Source organism: Danio rerio, chromosome 4 (genome assembly GCF_049306965.1).
Source record: "Danio rerio strain Tuebingen ecotype United States chromosome 4, GRCz12tu, whole genome shotgun sequence".
In the NCBI taxonomy this organism is placed as follows: domain Eukaryota; kingdom Metazoa; phylum Chordata; class Actinopteri; order Cypriniformes; family Danionidae; genus Danio; species Danio rerio.
In genome coordinates, this window is record NC_133179.1 from 65,199,124 (window position 1) to 65,226,230 (window position 27,107).

General features: G+C 31.1%; 2 protein-coding genes and 4 non-coding genes across 8 annotated transcripts in view; 2 read left to right on the forward strand and 4 right to left on the reverse strand.

Annotated features, from left to right (window-relative positions):
- Positions 1–27,107, reverse strand: part of znf1069 (zinc finger protein 1069) — a 616,019-nt gene that overhangs the window by 448,047 nt on the left and 140,865 nt on the right. The window lies entirely within an intron of this gene.
- Positions 1–27,107, reverse strand: part of LOC110439389 (NACHT, LRR and PYD domains-containing protein 3) — a 440,964-nt gene that overhangs the window by 104,171 nt on the left and 309,686 nt on the right. The window lies entirely within an intron of this gene.
- Positions 15,859–15,931, forward strand: trnar-ccg (transfer RNA arginine (anticodon CCG)). Its single transcript has one exon. It is a non-coding gene; the product is annotated as a tRNA-Arg (tRNA).
- Positions 23,574–23,647, reverse strand: trnat-cgu (transfer RNA threonine (anticodon CGU)). The gene has a single exon. It is a non-coding gene; the product is annotated as a tRNA-Thr (tRNA).
- Positions 25,082–25,155, forward strand: trnat-ugu (transfer RNA threonine (anticodon UGU)). The gene has a single exon. It is a non-coding gene; the product is annotated as a tRNA-Thr (tRNA).
- trnap-agg (transfer RNA proline (anticodon AGG)) lies at positions 26,460–26,531 on the reverse strand. The gene has a single exon. It is a non-coding gene; the product is annotated as a tRNA-Pro (tRNA).

The window sequence follows — 27,107 nt, forward strand, 5'->3', positions numbered from 1 at the left end:
CTGGTAATTAGAATAACCGAGACAAAACTGTGTTAAAATCAGTTAAAGTTGATTTTTTTTTAGTATTAAAGTATACATTTTTCTTATCTTAACATCCACAGAGTACTTTGACAGTTACCTCAGAATGTGCTGGGTCACTGTGTGTTGACCCACCAGATGACCTTCTAGGTTGAACGTCAGAAGAAGCCAAGGCAAGAACTGATGAGGCTGATACAGGAGCTGATGAAGAAGACAAGGCAGGAACTGCTGAGGCTGATACAGGAGCCGATGAAGAAGCCAAGGCAGGAACTGATGAGGCTGATACAGGAGCTGATGAAGAAGCCGAGGCAAAAACTGATGAGGCTGATGCAGGAGCCGATGAAGAAGCCGAGGCAAAAACTGACGAGGCTGATGCAGGAGCGATGAAAAAGACTGGCAAGGAACTGATGAGGCTGACGCAGGAGCCGATGAAGAAGACTGGCAAGGAACTGATGAGGCTGACGCAGGAGCCGATGAAGAAGACTGGCCAGGAACTGATGAGGCTGATGCAGGAGCCTCCAATAAAGAAGTCGATGCAGGAGCCTTCAACAAAGTAAGTATAATAGTTAAAACCTTTTTCATTGACATAATCATACTTTTTGCACAGTCTCCCCATCTATGCTCACAAAACTGTATTCAGGAGTATATACACCACCTAATTGTGATGTACAAACGATGAACTTACAGCAGACAGTGGAGAGTCTGAGTGGGGCTTCTGTGAAAGATCTGCACAGGAACGTTTTCTTCTCTTTGCTTCCTCGGCTCCTAAATGAGCAGAGTTGTGATTATCAGAACACAGTGTCTTAGTGTGATGAATTTTATTTATTAATGCATACAGTTGAAGCCGGAATTATAAGCCCCCCTGTTAAATTTTGGACTTTATTTTTCACAATTTATGTGTAATGGAGAGAGGACTTGTTCAGGCACATTTCTAAACATAATAGTTCTAATAACTTAATTTCTTATAATTTATCTTTGCCATGATGACAGAACATAATATTGGGTCACACTTTACAATAAGGTTTCATTAGATAATGTATTTACTAACATGAACTAATTATGAACAATGCTTGTACAGCATTTTTAATCATAGTTCAACATGTACTAATGCTTTATTAAAATAATATTTAATGCTTAGTTGATGGACTGTGAGTTGGCATGGATGACTGTAATACGAACAAATACTGTATTAAGTGTATTGTTCATTGCTTGTTTATGGTAGTAAATGCTTTGACATTAACTAATACAAACTTATTGTAAAGTGTCACCCTTTAAGGTAACACTTTAGAGTAATAGTTCATTAGTTAATATTAGTTAATGCATTTACTGACATGACTTAGAAGTTTAATACATTAATTATTTTTTATGTTTAAGTTAAATAACGTTAGTTCATTAATGCACTGTGCATTAAGTAATGTCAACAAGCACAACTTTGGATTTTAATAATGCATTAATGTTGAACTGTAATTAATAAATGCTGCACAAGATTGGTGACACTTAGTGTTAGTAAATTGATTAACTAAAGGACTATTATACTGAAGTGCTACCATATTCAGATTGAGAAAGTAAAGGCTTAACTAGCTTAACACTGTTTGTTGTGTAGCCAATAGAAAAACATAAATAATAAAACAATAAAAACTTTCTTCAGAAGATAATATACTATCGTAAGTACTGTGAAAATGTCCTTGCTCCATTAGCTTAAATAAATATTTCACAGGAGCGCCCTCAACTGTAGTTCATGCTGCAACAGTATGAATAAATGTTAATAAGTGACATTCATTATGTGATATACCTTGTCTTTCAGAGGAGCTGAGTGGTTTCTTCGGCAGACCGCCTTTGTCCTCAACTGCTAAAGAAGGACAAAAAAAACACAAGATAGGCAAAAGTCAGTGTCAAAGCAGCAAGAAGACAATCTCATCAGCACAGTGTTTTGATGTGTGTTTCATTGATTATGCTATGGTACATAAACAATTAAAGACAATAATAAAGGGTTATACACACTGCAAATTTTAGATTGTAGATTTAACTACCTTAGAGTTCAAATTAACACTCCCTCAGTGTTTATATGGGAACCACTATAAAAGTGTTAAAATAACACTTTTGAAAGTGTTAAAAAATTTTACCACTCAGAGAGTGTTAATTAGCAAACTCTTATTGTGTAAAATATATGTAAAATGTATATTTAAAAATACTGGCAGCAGTAGCCAAAACCAAAGATGAAATCAACTGAGAATAAAACTTTAAATAAAATAATAATTAATAAAAAAATAAACAAATTACACAATAAAATTTATTTTTATTTTCAACATCTTTAAAACAACTCATGACATTAAACAACTCATCATGGAGCTTCACTTATTACTGAGCTTTGGCTTTAATTCTGTCATGTGAACAAAAGCTCTTTATGAAATTTCTGTTGTTCATTTGAAGTCACCATGATGGAGGACAGAGTCTGCTTTAGTAGGGCTCTTCAACTTCTTGCTATAAAATTTTTTTTATTTGGATGCTATAATTATTAGTGCTAATCACAATAATCTTACATGTAAAATTCAAAAGAAAATGTAAGAGTCAGTCTGAAGAGATTAACTTTGATATCAAAGCCATCTTCTCCTGCTTGTTTTCTAATTCAGTGTCATATTAGTTATGTGTGTGAAATAAATAAAATACATAAATGAAACCACTGAAGCTTTAACAATTAATGACTTTAAAGCATGATTTACAATGTGAATGTTTGATCTATGGCAGCACTTAAAAACACACAGACATCAACAATTAGTCTTTGAATCTCAATAATGGTGACAAACAAAAAAATAAAAATCAATTAAAAAAACTACTGAAATATTACCTCCCAAACACAACACAAAATAAATGAAAAGAAATAGATTGTAACAACATAAAGCTGCATAATTTATTTATGATGCAATGCATGCTGGGAGTTTTGTACTATGCTGGCACCCAGCATGAACTATGCAGCTTTTTTCTTTTGAGCAACCATGGTTGAGGTTCATATCCTGATTCTTGATGTCTGTGTGTCATAAAGATCTGCTGGAGCTTTAGTGTATGACACTTTATATAACTCTAGAATTTTAACACTTCTCTCTGAATTACCACAACACTTAAAAATTGAACGCCAATGAATTTGCTGTGCACCTTGTGCTTCAAAAGCATTGAGGGTTTTTCACAAGTAGTGCATCATCTGCTCATCCACCGTCACCTCTAGAACCCGATGAGCTGGAGCTGGCCACCACTGCAGAAAGAGGCCTGTCCTTTGGGGGTTTCTGTGAGTTACAAGTTGTAGTTTGCATGAAATGTTGCCAGCATGATATATTTTTTTTAATAAAGTAATTAAAAATAATAATAAAGCCTATCTCTTTGCTGAGAATGTACTGCGGGAACGAAAATGAAAATGAAAAAATCTTGAAAGATCAAGAAAAATCACGAAAAATCATAAAATCTTGAAAAAGCACAAAAAATCTAAAAAAAATCACGAAAAATGAAGAAATCTCGAAAAATCTTGAAAACTCATGAAAATCATGAAAAATGAAAAAATCTTGAAATTCAAGAAAAATAATGAAAAATGAAAATCTTTAAAATTGCTGAAAAACTCACGAAAATCATGAAAAATTAAAAAATCTTAAAAAACATGAAAAATCATGAAAAATGAAAAAAAAATCATGAAAAATGAAGATGAAAAAATCTTGAAAAATCACGAAAAATGAAAAAAATCTTGAAAAATCATGAAAAATTAAAAAATTTGAAAAATCACGAAAAATAACAAAAAATGAAAACTTTTTGAAAAATAACAAAAAATGAAAATTTTTTGAAAAATAACAAAAAATGAAAATTTTTGGAAAAATAACAAAAATGAAAATTTTTTGAAAAATAACAAAAAAACGAAATTTTTGGAAAAATCACAAAAAATGAACATTTTTTGAAAAATCGCAAAAAATGAACATTTTTTGAAAAATCGCAAAAAATCACAAAAAAATGATTTTTTTTTGAAAAATCGCAAAAAATGAACATTTTTTGAAAAATCGCAAAAAATCACAAAAAATGAATTTTTTTTTAAAAATCGCAAAAATTGAACATTTTTTGAAAAATCGCAAAAAAACACAAAAAAAGATTTTTTTTGAAAAATTGCATAAAAACAAAAAATGAAATTTTTTTTAAAAATAACAAAAAAATCGAAATTTTTGGAAAAATCACAAAAAATCACATTTTTTTGAAAAATCGCAAAAAGTGAACATTTTTTGAAAAATCGCAAAAAACAAAAAAAGAATTTTTTTTTGAAAAATTGCATAAAAACAAAAAAATGAAAATTTTTTGAAAAATCACAAAAAATGACAATTTTTTGAAAAATTAAAAAAATGCAAATTTTTTGAAAAATTGCATTAAAACAAAAAATGAATTTTTTTGAAAAATAACAAAAAATGAAAAATTTTGGAAAAATAACAAAAAATGAAATTTTTTGGAAAAATAACAAAAAATGAAATTTTTTTGAAAAATAACAAAAAATCGATTTTTTTTGAAAAATAACAAAAAATGAAAATTTTTGGAAAAATAACAAAAAATGAAAATTTTTGGAAAAATAACAAAAACTCAAAATTTTTGGAAAAATAACAAAAAATCGAAATTTTCAAATTTTTTTAAAAATTCGCAAAAAATCACAAAAAATGAAAATTTTTTGAAAAATCGCAAAAAAGAAAATTTTTTGAAAAATCACAAAAAATCACAAAAAATGAAAATTTTTTGAAAAATTACAAAACTTTTTGAAAATTAACAAAAAATGAAAATTTTTTGAAAAATAACAAAAAATCACAAAAAATGAAACTTTTTTGAAAAATCACAAAAATCACAAAAAATGAAAAAAATTTGAAAAATCGCAAAAAATTTTTTTTGAAAAATCGCAAAAAATCACAAAAAATGAAAAATTTTTGGAAAAATCATAAAAAATTTATTTTTTTTGAAAAATAAAAAAAATATTTTTTTTGAAAAATCACAAAAAATGAAAAAATTTTTAAAAATCACCAAAAATGAAAATTTTTGGAAAAATCACCAAAAATGAAATTTTTTTGAAAAATAACAAAAACGCACAAAAAATGAAACTTTTTTTGAAGAATCGCAAAAAATCACAAAAAATGAAAATTTTTTGAAAAATCACAACAAATGAAAATTTTCAAAAAATCACAAAAAAATCAAAAAATGAAAATGTTTTTAAAAATCACAAAAAAATGAAAATGTTTTTAAAAATCACAAAAAATGAAAATTTTTTTGAAAAATCACAACAAAAGAAAATTTTTTGAAAAATCACAAAAAAAAAATCACAAAAAAATGATTTTTTTTTTTAAAAATCGCAAAAAATGAATTTTTTTTAAAATTAACAAAAATCAAAATTTTTGGATAAATCACAAAAAATGAAAATTTTTTGAAAAATAACAAAAAATATTTTTTTTTGAAAAATCACTAAAAATGAAAATGTTTTTAAAAATCACAAAAAATGAAACTTTTTGGAAACATCACAAAAAATGAAAATTTTTTGAAAAATCACAAAAAATTTAATTTTTTTAAAAATTGCAAAATATGAAAATTTTTGAAAAATCACAAAAAATTAAAATTTTTTGAAAAATCAAGAAAAATGAAATTTTTTTGAAAAATAACAAAAAATCACAAAAATGAAAATTTTTGAAAACATCACAAAAAATGAAAATATTTTGAAAAATCACAAAAAATTTAACTTTTTTAAAAAATTGCAAAATATGAAAATTTTTGAAAAATCACAAAAAAATAAAATTTTTGGAAAAATCACAAAAAATGATTTTTTTTTGAAAAATAACAAAAAATCACAAAAATGAAAATTTTTGGAAAATTAACAAAAAATGAAAATTTTTTGAAAAATACCAAAAAATCGAAATTTTTGGAAAAATCACAAAAAATTAAAATTTTTGGAAAAATCACAAAAAATTAAAATTTTTGGAAAAATCACAAAAAATGAATTTTTTTTAAAAAATAACAAAAAATCACAAAAATGAAAATTTTTGGAAAATTAACAAAAAATGATTTTTTTTTAAAAATACCAAAAAATCGAAATTTTTGGAAAAATCACAAAAAAAGAAGTTTTTGAAAAATCACAAAAAATGAAATTTTTTTGAAAAATCGCAAAAATCACAAAAAATGAAAATTTATTGAAAAATCACAACTGAAAATTTTTTGAAAAATCACAAAAAATCACAAAAAATGAAAATGTTTTTAAAAATCACAAAAAATGAAAGTTTTTAAAAATCGCAAAAAATGAAAATTTTTTAAAAAATCGCAAAAAATCACAAAAAATGAATTTTTTCTTAAAAAAATCGCAAAAAATAAAAATTTTTGAAAAATCACAACAAATGAAATTTTTTTTGAAAAATCACAAAAAATGAAATTTTTTTGAAAAATCGCAAAAAATCACAAAAATGAAATTTTTTGAAAAATCATAACAAATGAAAATTTTTTGAAAAATCACAAAAAATTTAAATGTTTTTAAAAATCACAAAAAATGAAAAATTTTTGAAAAATCGCAAAAAATGAATTTTTTTTTAAAAATCGCCAAAAATCACAAAAAAAATTTTTTTTTGAAAAATCACAAAAAATTACAATTTTTTTAAAAAACGCAAAATATGAAATTTTTTGAAAAATCGCAAAAAATCACAAAAAATGATTTTTTTAAAACATCGCAAAAAGAAAATTTTTTGAAAAATCACAAAAAATCACAAAATTTTTTTGAAAAATCGCCAAAAATCAAAAAAAAAAAATTTTTTTTGAAAAATCACAAAAAATTAAATTTTTTTTAAAAAACGCAAAATATGAAATTTTTTGAAAAATCGCAAAAAATCACGAAAAAATAAATTTTTTTGAAAAATAACAAAAAATCACAAAAAATGAAAACTTTTTGAAAAATCGCAAAAAATCACAAAAAATGATTTTTTTGAAACATCGCAAAAAGAAAATTTTTTGAAAAATCACAAAAAAATCCCAAAAAATGAAATTTTTTAGAAAAATCACAAAAAATCCCAAAAAATGAAATTTTTTTGAAGTCACAAAAAATCAAATTTTTTGAAAAATCACAAAAAATCACAAAAAATGAAAATTTTTTGAAAAATCACAAAAAATTGCAAAAAAAATTTTTTTTTGGAAAAATCGCAAAATATGAAAATTTTTTGAAAAATAACAAAAAATCGAAATTTTTTGAAAAAAAAATCACAAAAAATGTAAATTCTTTGAAAAATGACAAAAAATGAAAATTTTTTGAAAAATCGCAAAAAATCACAAAAAATGAAAAATTTTTGAAAAATCACAACAAATGAAAAATTTTTGAAAAATCACAAAAAATGAAAATGTTTTTAAAAATCACAAAAAATGAATTTTTTGAAAAATCGCCAAAAATCACAAAAAATGAAATTTTTTTGAAAAATCGCAAAAAATCACAAAAAATGAAAATTTTTTGAAAAATCACAACAAATGAAAATTTTTTGAAAAATCACAAAAAATGAAAATGTTTTTGAAAAATCACAACAAATGAAAATTTTTTGAAAAATCACAAAAAATCACAAAAAATGAAAATGTTTTTAAAAATCACAAAAAATGAAAATTTTTTGAAAAATCGCCAAAAATCACAAAAAATGAACATTTTTTTGAAAAATCGCAAAAAATCACAAAAATGAAAACTTTTTGAAAAATCACAAAAAATGAAAATATTTGGAAAAATAAAAAACAAATTTTTTGATAAATCACAAAAAATCACAAAAAAATGAATTTTTTTTGAAAAATCACAAAAATCACAAAAAATGAAAAAAATTTGAAAAATCGCGAAAAAGAAAATTTTTTGAAAAATCGCAAAAAATCACAAAAAATGAAAAATTTTTGGAAAAATCATAAAAAATTTATTTTTTTTGAAAAATAAAAAAAATATTTTTTTTGAAAAATCACAAAAAATGAAAAAATTTTTAAAAATCACCAAAAATGAAAATTTTTGGAAAAATCACCAAAAATGAAATTTTTTTGAAAAATAACAAAAACTCACAAAAAATGAAACTTTTTTTGAAGAATCGCAAAAAATCACAAAAAATGAAAATTTTTTGAAAAATCACAACAAATGAAAATTTTCAAAAAATCACAAAAAATCAAAAAATGAAAATGTTTTTAAAAATCACAAAAAAATGAAAATGTTTTTAAAAATCACAAAAAATGAAAATTTTTTTGAAAAATCACAACAAAAGAAAATTTTTTGAAAAATCACAAAAAAAAAATCACCAAAAAATGATTTTTTTTTTTTTAAATCGCAAAAAATGAATTTTTTTTAAAATTAACAAAAATCAAAATTTTTGGATAAATCACAAAAAATGAAAATTTTTTGAAAAATAACAAAAAATATTTTTTTTTGAAAAATCACTAAAAATGAAAATGTTTTTAAAAATCACAAAAAATGAAACTTTTTGGAAACATCACAAAAAATGAAAATTTTTTGAAAAATCACAAAAAATTTAATTTTTTTAAAAATTGCAAAATATGAAAATTTTTGAAAAATCACAAAAAATTAAAATTTTTTGAAAAATCAAGAAAAATAAAATTTTTTTGAAAAATAACAAAAAATCACAAAAATGAACATTTTTGAAAACATCACAAAAAATGAAAATATTTTGAAAAATCACAAAAAATTTAACTTTTTTAAAAAATTGCAAAATATGAAAATTTTTGAAAAATCACAAAAAATTAAAATTTTTGGAAAAATCACAAAAAATGATTTTTTTTTGAAAAATAACAAAAAATCACAAAAATGAAAATTTTTGGAAAATTAACAAAAAATGAAAATTTTTTGAAAAATACCAAAAAATCGAAATTTTTGGAAAAATCACAAAAAATTAAAATTTTTGGAAAAATCACAAAAAATGAATTTTTTTTTAAAAATAACAAAAAATCACAAAAATGAAATTTTTTGGAAAATTAACAAAAAATGAATTTTTTTTTTAAAATACCAAAAAATCGAAATTTTTGGAAAAATCACAAAAAAAGAAGTTTTTGAAAAATCACAAAAAATGAAATTTTTTTGAAAAATCGCAAAAATCACAAAAAATGAAAATTTATTGAAAAATCACAACTGAAAATTTTTTGAAAAATCACAAAAAATCACAAAAAATGAAAATGTTTTTAAAAATCACAAAAAATGAAAGTTTTTAAAAATCGCAAAAAATGAAAATTTTTTTAAAAATCGCAAAAAATCACAAAAAATGAAATTTTTCTTAAAAAAATCGCAAAAAATAAAAATTTTTGAAAAATCACAACAAATGAAATTTTTTTTGAAAAATCACAAAAAATGAAATTTTTTGGAAAAATCGCAAAAAATCACAAAAATGAAATTTTTTGAAAAATCATAACAAATGAAAATTTTTTGAAAAATCACAAAAAATTTTTTTTTTGAAAAATCACAAAAAATTACAATTTTTTTAAAAAACGCAAAATATGAAATTTTTTGAAAAATCGCAAAAAATCACAAAAAATGATTTTTTTAAAACATCGCAAAAAGAAAATTTTTTGAAAAATCACAAAAAATCACAAAATTTTTTTGAAAAATCGCCAAAAATCAAAAAAAATAAATTTTTTTTGAAAAATCACAAAAAATTAAATTTTTTTTAAAAAACGCAAAATATGAAATTTTTTGAAAAATCGCAAAAAATCACGAAAAAATAAATTTTTTTGAAAAATAACAAAAAATCACAAAAAATGAAAACTTTTTGAAAAATCGCAAAAAATCACAAAAAATGATTTTTTTGAAACATCGCAAAAAGAAAGTTTTTTGAAAAATCACAAAAAATCCCAAAAAATGAAATTTTTTAGAAAAATCACAAAAAATCCCAAAAAAATGAAATTTTTTTGAAGTCACAAAAAATCAAATTTTTTGAAAAATCACAAAAAATCACAAAAAATGAAAATTTTTTGAAAAATCACAAAAAATTGCAAAAAAAAATTTTTTTTGGAAAAATCGCAAAATATGAAAATTTTTTGAAAAATAACAAAAAATCGAAATTTTTTGAAAAAAAAATCACAAAAAATGTAAATTCTTTGAAAAATGACAAAAAATGAAAATTTTTTGAAAAATCGCAAAAAATCACAAAAAATGAAAAATTTTTGAAAAATCACAACAAATGAAAAATTTTTGAAAAATCACAAAAAATGAAAATGTTTTTAAAAATCACAAAAAATGAATTTTTTGAAAAATCGCCAAAAATCACAAAAAATGAAATTTTTTTGAAAAATCGCAAAAAATCACAAAAAATGAAAATTTTTTGAAAAATCACAACAAATGAAAATTTTTTGAAAAATCACAAAAAATGAAAATGTTTTTGAAAAATCACAACAAATGAAAATTTTTTGAAAAATCACAAAAAATCACAAAAAATGAAAATGTTTTTAAAAATCACAAAAAATGAAAATTTTTTGAAAAATCGCCAAAAATCACAAAAAATGAACATTTTTTTGAAAAATCGCAAAAAATCACAAAAATGAAAATTTTTTGAAAAATCACAAAAAATGAAAATATTTGGAAAAATAAAAAACAAATTTTTTGATAAATCACAAAAAATCACAAAAAAATGAATTTTTTTTGAAAAATCACAAAAAATCACAAAAAATAAAATTTTTTTGAAAATTCGCAAAATATGAAATTTTTTTGAAAAATAACAAAAAATCGAAATTTTTTCAAAAATAACAAAAAAAATCACAAAAAATTTAAATTCTTTGAAAAATAACAAAAAATGATTTTTTTTTGAAAAATAACAAAAAATGAAAATTTTTTGAAAAATCACAAAAAATGAAAAGTTTTGGAAAAATAACAAAAAATCAATTTTTTTTGAAAAATCGCAAAAAATCACAAAAATGAACATTTTTTATAAATAGCAAAAATGATTTTTTTTGAAAAATCACAAAAAATGAAAAATTTTAGAAAAATAACAAAAAATCAATTTTTTTGAAAAATCACATAAAATGAAAAAAATTTTAAAAATCACAAAAAAATAGAAATTTTTTGAAAAATCACAAAAAATCACAAAAAATGATTTTTTTTTTGGAAAATCGCAAAAAATGAAATTTTTTGGAAAATAAAAACATTTTTTTGAAAAATCACAAAAAAATGACAATTTTTTGAAAAATTACAAAAAAATCAAATTTTTTGAAAAATCACAAAAGTCACGAAAATTTTTTTTTTAAAATAACAAAAAATCACGAAAAATGGAAAATTTTTGAAAAATCATGAAAAATGAAAAAATCATGAAAAATCACGAAAAATCTTGAAAAATCACGAAAAATCACGAAAAATCATGAAAAATGAAAAACTTGAAAAATCACGAAAAATCATGAAAAAATCTTGAAAAATCATGAAAAAATCTTGAAAAATCACCAAAAACCATGAAAAATTCACCAAAAATCATGAAAAATTATCTGTACAAACAGTAAAAAATACAGATAGTGCAAAAAAATGACAGTGCAAATACAACGACAGTACAAATAACAGACAAATGAAATGACAATGTGAAATTGACAGCGATATGTACAATGAATAGGTGTCCACATAGTTGTAGGCAGTGTTGTTTCAAGTATGGATTGGCTAAAGTTCAGTGCATGCTACATATCGATGGTGTGCAGTGAGAGTATGGAAGAGTCTGTGTGTTGTGTATTAAGTGTTCATCAGCCTGATAGTCTGAGGAAAGAAACTTTCCTTTAGCCGGCTGGTGCGTGACCAGATGCTGCGGAAGCATTTGCCTGAGGGTAGCAGACGGTTTTGTCTGTATAATTGTACATGTTAAACTAATTTAAATTAGAAGTCCACTAAATCTTCATTACCTAAAGTCACAGCAAAAGGTGCTACAATTAATGTAGAAATGCCAAAGTTCCACTGCTTTTTCTGTGACAGCTGTAGGGCTCGTCCGGGGATTGAACCCAGGACCTCTCGCATCCTAAGCAAGAATCATACCCCTTGACCAACGAGCCCTGAAAAAAGACCCTGCAGTGCAAAAAAAAATCTTACTTTTTTATAAATACTTTTTGTTCTTGTTATTTTTAGTATGTGCCACCTGGGTTGCCTTTGATGCAGTTCCTTTTAAGTTGGCTGTGCAGCACAATCCAGTGTGACCTACAAAAGCTACACAGCAAATTCATTGGTGTTAAATTTCAAGTGTTGTGGTAATTCAGAGTAAAGTGTTAAAATTCTAGAGTTAGATAAAGGTAAAATAACCCTCTCGGCGTTAGAAGCTGATTTGCCTCCTTGTCATACAGAGTAACATGTATCTACCTTTGTAGAAAACCCTTGTATTTGAGAAACTAATCAGTGTCTGATCTCACCCTACACCCTCATTCACCTGGCCCTTAAATTAGTCAATTAGTTTAGTCCACTAGACAGAGGGAATGACCACAAATAAGTGAATTCGGACACCTGCTGTTGAACACCTGCTGTTAACAAGCACAATCACTGAAGGAATAAGAAATTGAAGGAAGAAATAAAACTACAGACACAGCCTCACACCAAACCAGCTGAATTAAAACAGAGGATTAAACAACTCCATTAAATAATGGCATATGCAGCTTCACTGATTACAGTTTGACTTCATTTCTGTAAGAATATTTGACAATGAACAGAGGTTATATTTTTTTAATAAAAATATTTCATTTGACCTCACCATCATAGAGATCAGAGGCTGCTTATTTGAGCTCTTGAAGCTTTACTCTTATACTATAATGTTTCTCTGACTGCTATAGCTGTGTTTCTAAAACTCATTAGCTATAGCAAGAAAGGTCAAGAGAAACTCTACTGTTTATGCTTAGTTGTTATAGATTTAATTTAAGGTGTTTATTAAGTTGATTCATAAAGATATGCAAATATAATTGTATTAAAGCTGCATGGGACAATACTACTGACAGTCTGCTGCTCTTCATAGAACAATCAAAAAACAATTAGAATGCAATTAATAATTAGAGTGTCATGCACTAAACATTCAAGCTCCAGTTTGCTCTTTATGACACACAGGGATCAAGAATCAGGACATGAACCTCAACCGTGGTTGCTAAAAAAAAAAAAGAAAAGCTGCATAGTTTATGCCGCAATGCATGCTGGGTGCCAGCATAGTACAAAGCTCCCAGCATGCATTGCAGCATGAATAAATTATGCAGCTTTATGTTCGTACAATCTCTTTATTTTCCTTTATTTTGTGTTGTTTTTGGGAGGTGATATTTCAGTAGAGTGTTTTTTTTACTTGATTTTTATTTTTTTGTTTGTCACCATCATTGAGATTCAAAGGCTAATTATTGATGTCTGTGTGTTTTTGAGTTCTGCCGTAGATCAAACATTCTCATTGTAAATATTGTTTTTATTTTATTGGAGCTTCAGTGGTTTCATTTATGTATATTATTATTTCTCACACACAACTAATATGATATTGAATTAGAAAACAAGCAGGAAAGGAAGGCTATGATATCATTAATAATCTCTTCAGACTGGCACTTAATTTTCTTCCGCCTTTCCATGCTATATGTTTAAATAGTGTAATTAACACTAACTATAGCAGCCAAAATAAAAGACATTTATAGTAAGGAGTTGAAGAGCCTGACTAAAGCAGACTCTGTCCTCCATCATGGTGACTTCAAATGAACAACGGAAATTTTATTAAGAGCTTTTGTTCACATGACAGAAATAAAATCAAAGGTCAGTAATAGGTGAAGCTCCATGATAAGTTGTTTAATGTGATGAGTTTTTTTAAAGATGTTGAAAAATAACATTTTTTATTGTGTAATTTGTTTTATTTTTATTGATTATTATTTTATTTAGAGTTTTTTTTTTCTCAGTTGATTTCATCTTTGGTTTTGGCTTGTGTTTTTCTGTCCTTCAGTGATTCTGCTTGTTAACAGTTGTTCATCAATAATTCTCAATCCTCCTTTAATTAGACACTTAATTGTCTCATTAACTTCATCACTGTCTGAGTGTTCAGCCCTCTGTAGTGAGGACACTAGTGAGGATTTTGCTCTGGAATTTAAGGCTTAAGTGTGTTTGAATGAAAAATACAGACTATGGGATTTGTTTTTAACAGAAATATTCTGGAAACTGAATGTACGAATGTAAAATGTTGAAAACAGCAGATTACTGGCAACCACTGCTGCCAGTATTTTGACATACATTTAACAGATATTTTACACAATAAGAGTTTGCTAATTAACACTCTGGGTGTTAAAAATTTTAACACTTTCAAAAATGTTATTTTAACACTTATAGTGGTTCCCATATAAACACTGAGGGAGTGTTAATTTTAACTCTAAGGTTGTTAAATCTACCAAATCAAAAATTTGCAGTGTGAGATCGATAAAAAATACAGACTGTTGAATGTGCTTTTAACAGAAATATTCTGTAAACTGAATTTATGAATGTTAAAAACAGCAGATTACTGGCAACCACAGCTGCTGGTATTTTTCCGTAAAATCTAAAAATGAAAAAAAAGAAAGAAAAACAGCAAAACGGTTTTTGTGTCACCATTGTGGAGGATAATAGCGTCTCTGTTCAAGTCCAAGATGAACTGAGAAAATTTGATGTTATGCTGCATCTTCTTTTGTTCAAAGGTAACTGTGTAGTTACTAATACAGTCAAAATCTGTTCGCTATTTGCAATCACACATGAAAACATTATTGCATTTAAAGACTTTACAGTTTTGTGCACTAAACTATGATTTTGTAAAATGAACATTGTATTAGTTCATGAAATATGGTTATTTTTTGTAAATTTATACGGTTATATAAAACTTCCATGTTTTTCACAAAAAGGTTCTGGCAACCACAGCTGCTGGTATTTTTTCGGAAATTTAACAGATATTTTACACAATAAGAGTTTGCTAATTAACACTCTCTTGATGTTGACAATGTTAACACTTTCAAAAGTGTTATTTTTAACACTTATAGTGGTTCCCATATAAACTCTGAGGGAGTGTTAATTTTAACTCCAAGGTAGTTAAATCTACTATCTAAAATTTGCTGTGTAGGTTCATACCCTTAGGTCAAAAAGACATGACAATGGAAAACTCTTCAGAGAAGCTGTTTTGTCATTAGGTGTACACACCAGATCGTCTGAATGCAATATGGTATAGGGATCCTTAAGTGCTGTTTTCTAGGTTAAAAGAACTTCCTGAGTCATACAACAGATATGGCAAATGCTAGTATTGGCCCAGTGGCCTAATGGATAAGGCATCACTCTTTGAAGTTGGGGATTGTGGATTCAAGTCCTGTTTGGGTTGTGTTTGTTAGGTTACATTTAAGTTGTGTGAAAAAATCCTGACTTGTCTACTCAAAGCTTAGGTGTGATGATCTGAGGGCAATAGTTAGCTTCGAATTCTCAGACTTGCTGCACACTTCAATTAGGATTCATCCAATCTTGCTTGAATCTCACTGTCACGTTACAAACCTTAAAGGTTCCGCTAAGCTCTGGGAATGGAGATCTTGACTTCAAGTACCCCGTGGCTCTCAATTGACGGTCTCATGTTAGGTGGATGATGATGAAATGCAAGCAAGAAAATAGCTGCAGAAAGGTTGTGATTTCAAGTTAATGAGAGTGGCCTTGACTGGAATTCGAAACTCTCAAGACCAGTCACACTATACACTAGAACCATACCCCAGAACCAATGAGACACGAATGTGAATGATTGCAGAAAGAAAATGTTTGGCCATTAGTTCTTATTTGATAGAATGCAAACTGTCATCGAGATCCTAAAGTGCAGTTTTCCATGCGGTAGCATCTTGTTGAAGGCATACAAGAGATCCTTGATAGAAGATTGGTGACATGGCCCAGTGGCCTAATGGATAAGGCATCAGCCTCCGGAGCTGGGGATTGTGGGTTCAAGTCCCACCTGGGTCGTTCTTGAAAATCTCCCTTTAACTTGAGATCAGTGTTTGGTGGATGAAACACAGTAGCTGTGAAAACCTTCTTGAGATGTGTTTGCGTGTCATAAACTTCCTTCATTGGCATTCCATACTACCTGTTATGACTAAAAGGGTAACGAGATACCTAACGCAAATGGCCATTTTGAAGCCTGCATGGTGCCTACAGAGAAGAGACTGTGTACAAACACAAAGATGATGCTTACATATTAAGCTGGTACGTTGTTCAAGATCCATAAACAATTCTAACCACCGAATCATTCCCGCTCCTTTTTTGTCTGTATTATTGTACAGGTTAGACTAATTTAGATCAGAAATCCACTAAATCTTCATTAACTAAAGTTGCTACAACTAACACAGAAACACCAAAGCATCACTGCGAAAGATGTTGGGCTCGTTCAGGATTTGAACCCAAGACCTCTCACACCCAAAGCAAAAATCATACCCCTAGACCAATGAGCCCAGTAGAAACACTCTGCAGTGTCAAAAAAAAATTTCTGTAAAACCGGTCCAATCTACTTTTTGTTCATGTAGTTTTTGTTATGTGTGTCAGCAACTCCCTGGATGCATGTTACAGTTCACAGGCAGTATAGAAACAGCATAGTGGCTTAATGGATAAGGCACCACCCTCCGAAGCTGGGGATTGTGGGTTCGAGTCTCACCTGGGTTGTCTTCGATGCAGTTCCTTTTAAGTTGGCTGCACAATCCATTCTGACTTTCAAAAAGCTAGGTTCATACCCTTAGGTCAAAAAGACATGACAATGAAAAACTCTTCAGAGAAGCTGTTTTGTCATTAGGTGTGCACACCAGATCGTCTGAATGCAATATGGTGTAGGGATCCTAAAGTGCTGTTTTCTGAGTTACAAGAACTTCCTAAACCGTACAACAGATATGGCAAATGCTAGTATTGGCCCAGTGGCCTAATGGATAATGCATCAGCGTTCAAAGCTGGGAATTGTGGGTTTAAGTCCCATTTGGGTTGTGTTTGTTGGGTTAAATATAAATTGTGTGGAAAAAATCCTCACTTGTCCCCTCGAACCTTAGGCGTGATGATCTGAGGTCAATAGTTAGCTTCAAATTCTCAGACTTGCTGCACACTTCAATTAAGATTTATCCAATCTTGCTTAAATTATCCAATCACTTTACAAACATCAAAGGTTCTGAAAAGCTCTGGTAATGGAGATCTTGACTTCAAGTACCCGGTGGCTTTCAACTAATGGTCTCATGTTAGGTGGATGATAATGAAATGCAAACAAGAAAATAGCTGCAGAAAGGTTGTGATTTCATGTTAATGAGAGTGGCCTTGTGGATAAGGCATCAGCCTCTGGAGTTGGGTATTGTGGGTTCAAGTCCCATCTGGGTTGTCTTTGAAGGTCCACTATAGATTTAATTACAGATCATTTCAACCAATTATTGCAATGAAAAAAAAGCTGATGCATCAACACATCAAAGCACTCTCTTGCTGACATCAGGGGCCTCATGTATCAACGCTGCGTACGCACAAAAACTTTGCGTACGCCAGGTTTCACGCTCAGAATCGCTCACGTTTGGATTTACTAACAATGAACTGAACGTGGGAATGTGCGCAGGTTCACGGCAGCTTTCTGGCAGGCGTACGCACATTTTTTGTGCGTGTCTGTTTTATTTCCATTGGCGACTCCTAGAGGCAGTTGTGTTAAATTCTTCTCTACAAAGTGTCTGATCCTTGCAATGGCAGCTGTATGAGACGGGTTCATATACTAGGTATGTAAGATTTCCATACCATACAGTTGACCAGCTAAACATTAAAGCACAATTTGCAGCGGTCGCCTGTTTTCCCAATGTAATCTGAGCTATCTACTGCACGCACATTGCTATAAAGACACTATCTGAAGATAAATTTGCATGCGTAAATCAGAAACATTTCCATTCAATAAATGTGCAAATAAAATATGATGCACAAACTTATTAATGATTCCTACTTGTCTTTCTCGTGATAAATAGTGGGCAAAATCTGATATGTAGCGGGAAAAAAAAGAAGAAAGAATTTATCAGACGCTGGATTCGAACCGAGTTTGTGCTCGAACGTGTCAGTACATGATCATATGCTTCTTATAAGGTGCGCCACTGAGACTGGTAAGGGTACTGCAACATTTTACAGATATAAACCACACTATTTCTTTTTTAAATGCACTCAGTGCGATGTTCAGACCCAACTGTGTTAACCGTATCAGCTAAACTCTCCCACTCTATTTTTTTCTTTTGTTGTTAATTCCGGAGAACAAACTTGCAAATAACACCGCTTTTCTCCGTTCTACCTCCGAAAGCAGCACCTCCAATTCACATTCTGTTCAAAGTTTCTCTTTTTGTTTGATTTTGCCTTTGCTTTTTCGTTGGGTTTTTCCATTAGCATAGTCATTAGCATATTCATACGGGGGAGGAGGCAGGGAGGGGTTTTGGGCTCGTGCATGTTGCGCTCAGTTTCACGTTCATTCGGATGTACAAAAGAATATGCGTGAGATTCGGCGTACGCAGTGTTTCATACATCTGAAATTTTTTCTGCGTACGCACATTTACAGCTTTGTGCGTACGCAATGTTTTAGTAAGATTTCCACGCAAGTCTTCGTACATGAGGCCCCAGGGCTTTCCTGTTGCAGTCGGGTGTGCACGTCTCCAACACCACTATAAGACGATACTATAGACATCAAAGCCCTGTAGGCCTTCCTAGAAAAACAACTGCAAGGCAAGGAAAATGAACAGGTATTGTGTATTATCATTTTGTCAAATCAAGTATTTCAGCAACACTTATGTCAAAATGTTAATAAAATTAATTAATAAAATTATTGTATGTGTTTGTTGTATAGTGCTGCACTTAAAACGATTGACGAAAAACTGCACAGGGACAATGAGCGATCTGCTAAAAAGATTCAGAGTGAGCTTCTGTTTAGAATACAGTAAAAGCATCAGTCTGCACTATTAGAAAACCAGTAAAATAACTCAGGTGGACCTATGGAAAAGCCAGGTAAGCCATTTTGAACAATGCCATAATAAAAAAATTTATTTATTTACATTAATCCATGCATCTCTTTATTTAGGCTATTTGCTTTATACGAGCTTACATGTCCTACAAATTTATTAATAGGACATACCCTATTAATAAACCGCCATGTTGTGAAACCGAAAGCAAAGCATCCAGTAAAAATTCATGTCTGGGGAGCCATATTCCGTCAGGGACCTGGACCGCTAGTTGTGTTAGAAGGTTAGTTCAAATCTCTTTAATATGATTGAATCGTTTCTTTGCAGTTTCTTTATTTATATATATTTTTTTCTATTTTCAGGAATTATGGACAGATGTTTTTACGAAGACACTAAAATAAAATTCAATCAGGCTCCATACGTAAAACAACACTTTAAGAACCATATCACTTCTTCCAAGGTAGATACAGTATGTAGGCCTATTGTACCAACTGTGTGTGTGTGTGTGTGTGTGTGTGTGTGTGTGTACATGTTCACTGATGTGTGTGTGTGTGTGTGTGCACAGGTTCACTGCTGTGTGTGTTGAACTTTTTTATCAATCTTGATGATTATTGAATAATTAATAAAGTTAACACATTGCTTAAAGGGCACATAGTTTACCCCTTTTTTATGATTTAACATTATTATTATGGTTCTTCTGAGTGTGCCAGTTTAGGTTCAGTTCAAAACACAATCCAGATTTTTTTTATTTTAATGTGTCATTTTAAGGGCGTGTACACAGCTCGCTGTTTTACATTTACATTTAGTCATTTAGCAGACGCTTTTATCCAAAGCGACTAACAAATGAGGACAAGGAAGCAATTATCACAACTATAAGAGCAACAATAAATAAGTGTTGTAGGCAAGTTTCAGGTCTGTAAAGTCTAAGAAGGAAAGCATTAGTAATGTAAGAATTATTTTTTTTTGAGTACAGTTAGTGGTATAGCTAGAGGCAATTGCAGATTAGGAAGTGAAGAGGAGACTAAATAGTTGAGTTTTTAGTCGTTTCTTGAAGACAGCAAGTGACTCTGCCGTTCTGTTGCTGTTAGGGAGTTCATTCCACCAACTGGGCAGATTGAATGCGAGAGTTCGGGAAAGTGATTACTTCCCTCTTTGGGATGGAACCACGAGGCGACGTTTATTCACAGAACGCAAGTTTCTTGAGGGCATATAAATCTGCAGAAATAAGAGCAGATAAGAGGGAGCAAAGCCAGAGGTTGCTTTGTAGGCAAACATCAGAGCTTTGAATTTGATGCGAGCAGCAACTGGCAGCCAGTGCAAACGGGTGAGTAGCGGAGTGACATGTGCTCTTTTCAATTCAGTAAAGACCACTCATGCTGCTGCGTTCTGGAGTAGCTGAAGGGGCGTGTTGCTTCGCATGAAAATTAGTTTCAAATTCAGTCGGTCTGTGAGTAAATGAATATGATGAATGAGAACACACAGGCATGTGCGTATAGACATAATATGTAATGTTGTACAGTAATGTGTCAATTGCTTGTTTCAGTTGTCTTTATTTGAATGGTTTCGTGAGGATGTGATAATGTGCTTTATCTGGCTGATTCCCGCTGAAGTGGGTGGGTTGTGTGACGTTTGATTCGGGGGATGTTATGGGGCGGGGCTTGCGTGACGTGCTGCAAGCTACTAGCCCGACAGTGGAAACGCAACATGATTTCGGCCTCACTGCTTAACCTCCTGGGCAATTGCCCTGGCTCGTCCTGGCTTGCACTGGCCTCAGCTCACAGCCTAGAAATCCAATGCACTATCCATTGCACCACAGAGCTCCTGCCTCTAGCACTGTTGCACAGAAAGCAATTTTTGGTACTCTCTGGCCCATAAAAGCACAACTCACTGCAGATAAGGTACTGCTGGGATTCATACATAGGATCTTCTGTTTACTAGACAGGTGTTTTGACCAACTAAGCCACAAAACCAGACAAGGGGTAATTGTTTAATCGAAAAAAGAAACGGTAAAAACGGTAGCACTGCATGTTTGAATGTCTAGACTTAAAAATGTTAAAGTCCAATTGGTTACGCATCACCATACCATGCTATATAATGCCATCGTCCAAAACCCTCTTAATAATACAATATTAAAATTGTTTTATTATTCAATATATAATCAAGGTTTCCCTTCTTAAACCAATTAACTTCTCTCTATAAAGCTTCAAAAATTGCAACAAATGAACACTCCAATGAAACAATGTTCAAATAAAACAAAAATGAAAATAAAACATTCACTTAAAACATTTCAAAATGTCCCAAAAGCCCAGTACAGGTGATGAACACTCAAAAAGATTCTTTTGCAAAACAACTAGGTTGCAAATTCAGTTCCAGAGATCCAGGATGTTGCACTTGTGAGTGTGTTGTAAATTTACACTCCTACCATGACGCTGAATAGGTTTCACTTTGTATCTTTCCAACAGGTGTATCCAAAGAATCCACTTAATGGGAGGCTCGCCAGTCCAACTCCACAATTAGACACGCACCGATGGAAGTTGAGACAATCCAAATCCAGAAAAGAGTTCACACTTCAATTAATTCGAATGCAGAGCAGATCACATTCAGCAACTGACTTCAATAGAACATCTCACCGATGAAAAACCAGAAGAAGATGCACAAGCAAACAAACAAAGGGGAAAAAAAACATTAGCATTTTACAGTGTATGCATTATCTCAGCTTAACACATTTGTAAATAAACAGCAACAATAAATGACCATGTATATGCTTCTCTCTGCTGAATTTCTGTGTTTTTCCTATTTCTTTCTCCTATTTGGCATTTTCTTTTTACAAATGACAGCATTTTACTTAAACTCTCTCACTTAAACTTTACACAATCACTTGTATAATACTGTGTATAATACTGTGTTTTCACTAGACCAAACAAATTGTTAATTAATAAAACACATTTTTGACACTAGTTTAAATCATGTTATAATGAAAACAATAATAAAAAAAAACACGAACTCACCAAGAAAATCATTCAAAATCAAAGCGAAAAACCAGGAAAACTCCAGGGGGCACTCGTGTGCAGATTTCACTCACAGATACAAATCTTGTTTTTTTTCTCTCAATCCTTCATTAAAAATATATGATAGAAATCATTTCAGCATCTTATTAATGGTCAGTTTTCACAGTTAATACACATTTAAAACATTAAAATATATATATCTAATAGTTTTCTACTGTTATTAATTTAAAAACTTACATCTCTGCATTCCCTTGCGAACACTGAATCACCATTGCAACGGTAAACACAAGCTAACAGACAAGAGAGATTTGTTATTGTTTGTAAATCTGATCTGCTATAGTGTAAGGCACGATGATGTTATTCTAAAGCACTATTCCCTTGAATGCTGTTTAATAGTCTATTATGATTTATTTATATAAATAAATAATTTTAATATATATTATTTAATCGAGTATTCTGCCAATGTTTTTTTTTTTTTCATATTTATAAGGGTATTTCTATTTGCTCTATTGCTGTGTACTACCCACTAGTAACCTGGGTTACAATTTACTATATATAAATCAGTTGACATTATTAAGGCATTTATTGGGTACAATTGCTACTTTTTATTGTCATTCATTGTGTTTTGGTCATTTGGTCGCTGACGCGCTGCTGCTGCGTGCGATATGAAAGCTCTAATCTGTTAACATGGACGCAGAAAAAACACGCGCTGCTGGCGCTTGCGGTGTGGAACAGCCGTTAGTCTTAACACTAAAAGAAAAAAACTGTGGATACGATACTTCCAAACGCAGTTTCATCTAAGACAGTGGGGGGAAGCAAAATTTACTATGCTTTCTACTCAGTTACTTTGCACATGCATAAAGAGGCTCTTGTACGACAAATCCAAAAGGTGTGATCTTAACAATAGGTGGCAGTCACTTTTGCCCTAAACCACAGGTTGCCTTCGAGTCATTCCTTAAGTCCACTCGGCCTTGCACCGTTTTATAATCTTCCTTATTTAAAACAGCTCAATTAAGTCATCGGCTTCATTGTAGAGTACCCCTAGTATCTGAGCCTGCACTGCGCAATGAAAGAAAGAAGCAAAACGGGATGGACAGATGCCTGAAATGTTGGAAACGCACCACACCTTAAGTCAGTGAAGAAAAAGGGCAAAGCTTGCAACTCTTGTGGGACTCGAACCTACAACCTTTGAATGGCTCAGCTCACAGCCTAGAAGTCCAATGCGCTATCCATTGCACCACAGAGCCTGCACCAAAAAGCACTTTTTGAGACTCTCTGGCCCATGAAAGAACAGCCAACTGCAGACAAAGTACTGCTGGGATTTGAACTCAGGATCTCTTGTTTACTAGACAGGCGCTCTGACCAACTAAGCCACAGGGTCAAATGATGTTGACAAGGGCTAATTGTTTAATCGAAAAAAGAAAAGAAAAAAACTAACAATGGTAGTGCTGCATGTGTGAATGTCTGGTCTTGAAATATTAAAGTCCAGTTGGTTAGGCATTACCACATTATGCTATATAAAGCCATTGTCCGAAGTCCTCTTGTACGAGTAGCGTTCTTAAGGATTTGAGTTTTGTTTAGAAACCGACTGCTAAACATCCCGCTGCGTAAACACTCGTAACTCTTAAGAAAAAGCAACCCTGGCACATTTACATTAGGCACTGCTGGGAGTTGAACCCAGGATCTCCTGTTTACGAGACAGGCGCTTTGACCAACTAAGCCACAGCACCAAAGCTGAAAAGAAGGCTAGACGGTTTTGCACACAGAGACTAAAAAAAGACAGCAAGTCTAAAATGGCAATCAAAGAGGTTGTTTAACTCTATTTGTCACACTATTCATTAGGCCTCAAAGCTATACAATTTTATTATGCATTCCGGTAAGCTCTATAAAACAAGCGCATTCACCACCTGGATCAATTTAGCCCAGGATCAATCAAGCCCAGGATCTCCTGTTTACAAGAGAGGCGCGTCGACCAGCTAAGCCACAGCACCACAATAAATAACCGTAAGAGACATTTGCCCGATAACAAAAATCGAAGAAGAATAAACCAATACACAACAAAAACCAGCATGTCAAGATGCAGAAAATGCTGACAAGATGGACATGGTCTTTTAGAGTCTGGATGATCATGTCTCAAACCTGACCAGTAACCTGGCCTCTGTTCAAGATCAAAGCAAAAAATGTATTGATTTATTTTTATTTAATCTACCCTTAATCAAGTGTCAAGTGTTTTTTGGAATCTCCAGTTTCATTACATCCAAACCCAGATTCAGCTCGGAAAATGGAAATCTGAGGGAAAGGTGCAATTTGGATTTGAACCTAGGACCTGCTGTTCCCAAGACAGGTGCTCTGGCCAACTTAGTCTTAACACTAAAAGAAAAAACCTCTGGATACGATACTTCCAAACGCTGTTTCATCTAAGACAGTGGGGGAAAAGCAAAATTTACTATGCTTTCTACTTAGTTACTTTGCACATACATAAACAGGCTCTTGTACGACAATTCCAAAAGGCGTGATCTCAACAATAGGTGGTAGACACTTTTGCCCAAAACCACAGGTTGCCTTTGAGTCATTCCTTAAGCTTACTTGGCCCTGCACCGTTTTCTAATCTCCCTTATTTAAAACAGCTCAATTAAGTCATCGGCTTCATTGTAGAGTACCCCTAGTATCTGAGCCTGCACTGCGCAATGAAATTAAAAAGCAGAACAGGATGGACAGATGCCAAAAATGTTGGAAACGCACCACTCCTAAGTAAGTAAAGAAAAAGGGCAAAGCTTGCAACGCTGGTGGGACTTGAACTCAAAACCTTTAAATGACTCAGTTCACAGCCAAGAAGTCCAATGCACTATCCATTGTCTTAGATGAAATGATTTCCATTTTCCGAGCAGACAGAGGGTTTGGATGTAATGAAACTGGATATTCCTAAAAACACTTAACACATGATTAAGGGTAGATTAAATAAAAATAAAATAATGCATTTTTTGCTTTGATCTTGAACAGAGGCCAGGTTACCGGTTAAGTTTGAGACATGATCATCCAGACTCTAAAAGACCACGTCCGTCTTGTCAGCATTTTCTGCATCCTGACATGCTGGTTTTTGTTGTGTATTTATTTCTTCTTCGATTTTTGTTATCGGGCAAATGTCTCTTACAATTAATTTTTGTGGCGCTGTGGCTTAGCTGGTCAAAATGCCTGTCTTGTAAACAGGAGATCCTGGGCTTAAATCCCAGCAGCGCCTTAGTTCAGGTGGTTCGTGTGATTTTTTTTTATAGAGATTAACAAAATTAATTATAAAACTGTATAGCTTTGAGGCATAATGGATAGTGCGACAAATTGAGTTACATTTGAGAGCTCATCTGATTCACAACTAGTTGACTGCACACCCATGTTTTTAAGTTGTTTATCTCCCCCTCCATATTCTCCATTCCTCAAACCTATTGAGGACTTTTTTCCTGCCTGGAGATGAAAAGTGTATGACCGAAATCCAAACACACGTATACCCCTTCTCCAAGCTATAGCAGTTGATGCTTTTCATGGCTGGATTTGCCATGCAAGGTGACATTTCCCCCACTGCTTGGCCACACCAATACAGAAAAGAGAATGCAGTATAGCTGTTTTTTTTTATTATTATTATTTTTTTTTTTTACTGTAACTGTATTTAGTAAATACTTCTGTTGATGGTATATGTAGACCACATTTTCTGCAACTTTGTGTTGGTTGGGATGAACACTGTACACTGTTTTTATGGGGAAAATACAGTAAAATATATTTGGTATTTGTTTGTTTTGTATAAAAACAATTTTCGAAAAATTTTACAATGCACTTCTGTAGTTCTATGTACTGTTTGTAGTAAGTGTAACACTGAACAGAAGAAGGCTTACAGAAAGTCATTATGATGAATAGAGAAGAAGTCGTCATAGTGTTTTACATTAAGCACATTAGTGTTTAACTTATCTTATGAATGTCTGTTAATGTGATGGCTTGTGTGTGTCATTTGAAAACAAAATACCATTTTGAGAAGAAATCACATTGTTTTGAACTTATAGTTTCATTTTGCAGAAGAATTGAAGAGTTTTGCCCAATGTGTGTGTGTTTTGTGATTTGTGTGTAGAGTTCTGACAATATGAAACATGCTTTCAGAAATTGTGTGTAAACAACTGGAAAAAACTGGAAACAACCTCTTTGGTTGTCATTTTAAGACCTCCAGGAACAGGTTTGGTGACCCCTGGCTTAAAAGCATAGTTCACTCAGACAGCAACTTTACAGGGCAACACTATCTGCTGACGAACTGGCATTCTCAGAAAATAGGCCTCTGTGTAAGCCACAACGCCCTTACAAAACAGCAGACAACTGTAAGGGCTCAACCGAAATTTGAATCTGGGATTTATCATGGCATGAACGAGAATCATACTCCTAGACAACCATGCCACTATGCAAAGGAATGTTTTATGTGCCGACACTATCTGCTGACAATCTGGAATTCTTCGAAAAACGTTTTTTATGAAAGCCATAATGCCCTGTAAAACAACAGAGAAACTGCAAGGACTCGTCCAGGATTTGAACCCGGGACCTCTCGCACCCTAAGCGAGAATCATACCCCTAGACCAACGAGCCACAAAAACTTGAAAATTTCACAAGACATCAGAAGCAACAGATGGTCAGAAATCCATATCTTACAAACATTGAAGCAGGGCTTTTGCTTCATTTGGACCCGGGACTTCTGCAATGGTTCGTCCAGGCTTTGAAAACAGGACCTCTCGCACCTTATGCGAGAATCAAGCCCGTAGACCAACGAGCAACTGCAAAACAGCCACTTTACATGGCAACACTATCTGCTGACAAACCGGCATTCTCAGAAAAAAGGCCTCTGTGTAAGCCACAAGGCCCATACAAAACAAAAGACAACTGTAAGGGTTCAACTGAAATTTGAACCTAGGATTTCTCATGGCATGAAGGAGAATCATACTCCTAGACCAGCAAGCCACTATTCAAGAAATATTTTATGTGGCGACACTATCTGCTGACAAATTGGAATTCTTTGAAAGACGTTTTTACGAAAGACATAATGCCCTGTAAAACACAGTACACCTGCAAGGGCTCATCCGGGTATTGAACCCGGGTCCTCTCGCAACCTATGCGAGAATCATACCCATAGACCAATGAGCCACTTAATTGAGAGAATTTCACAAG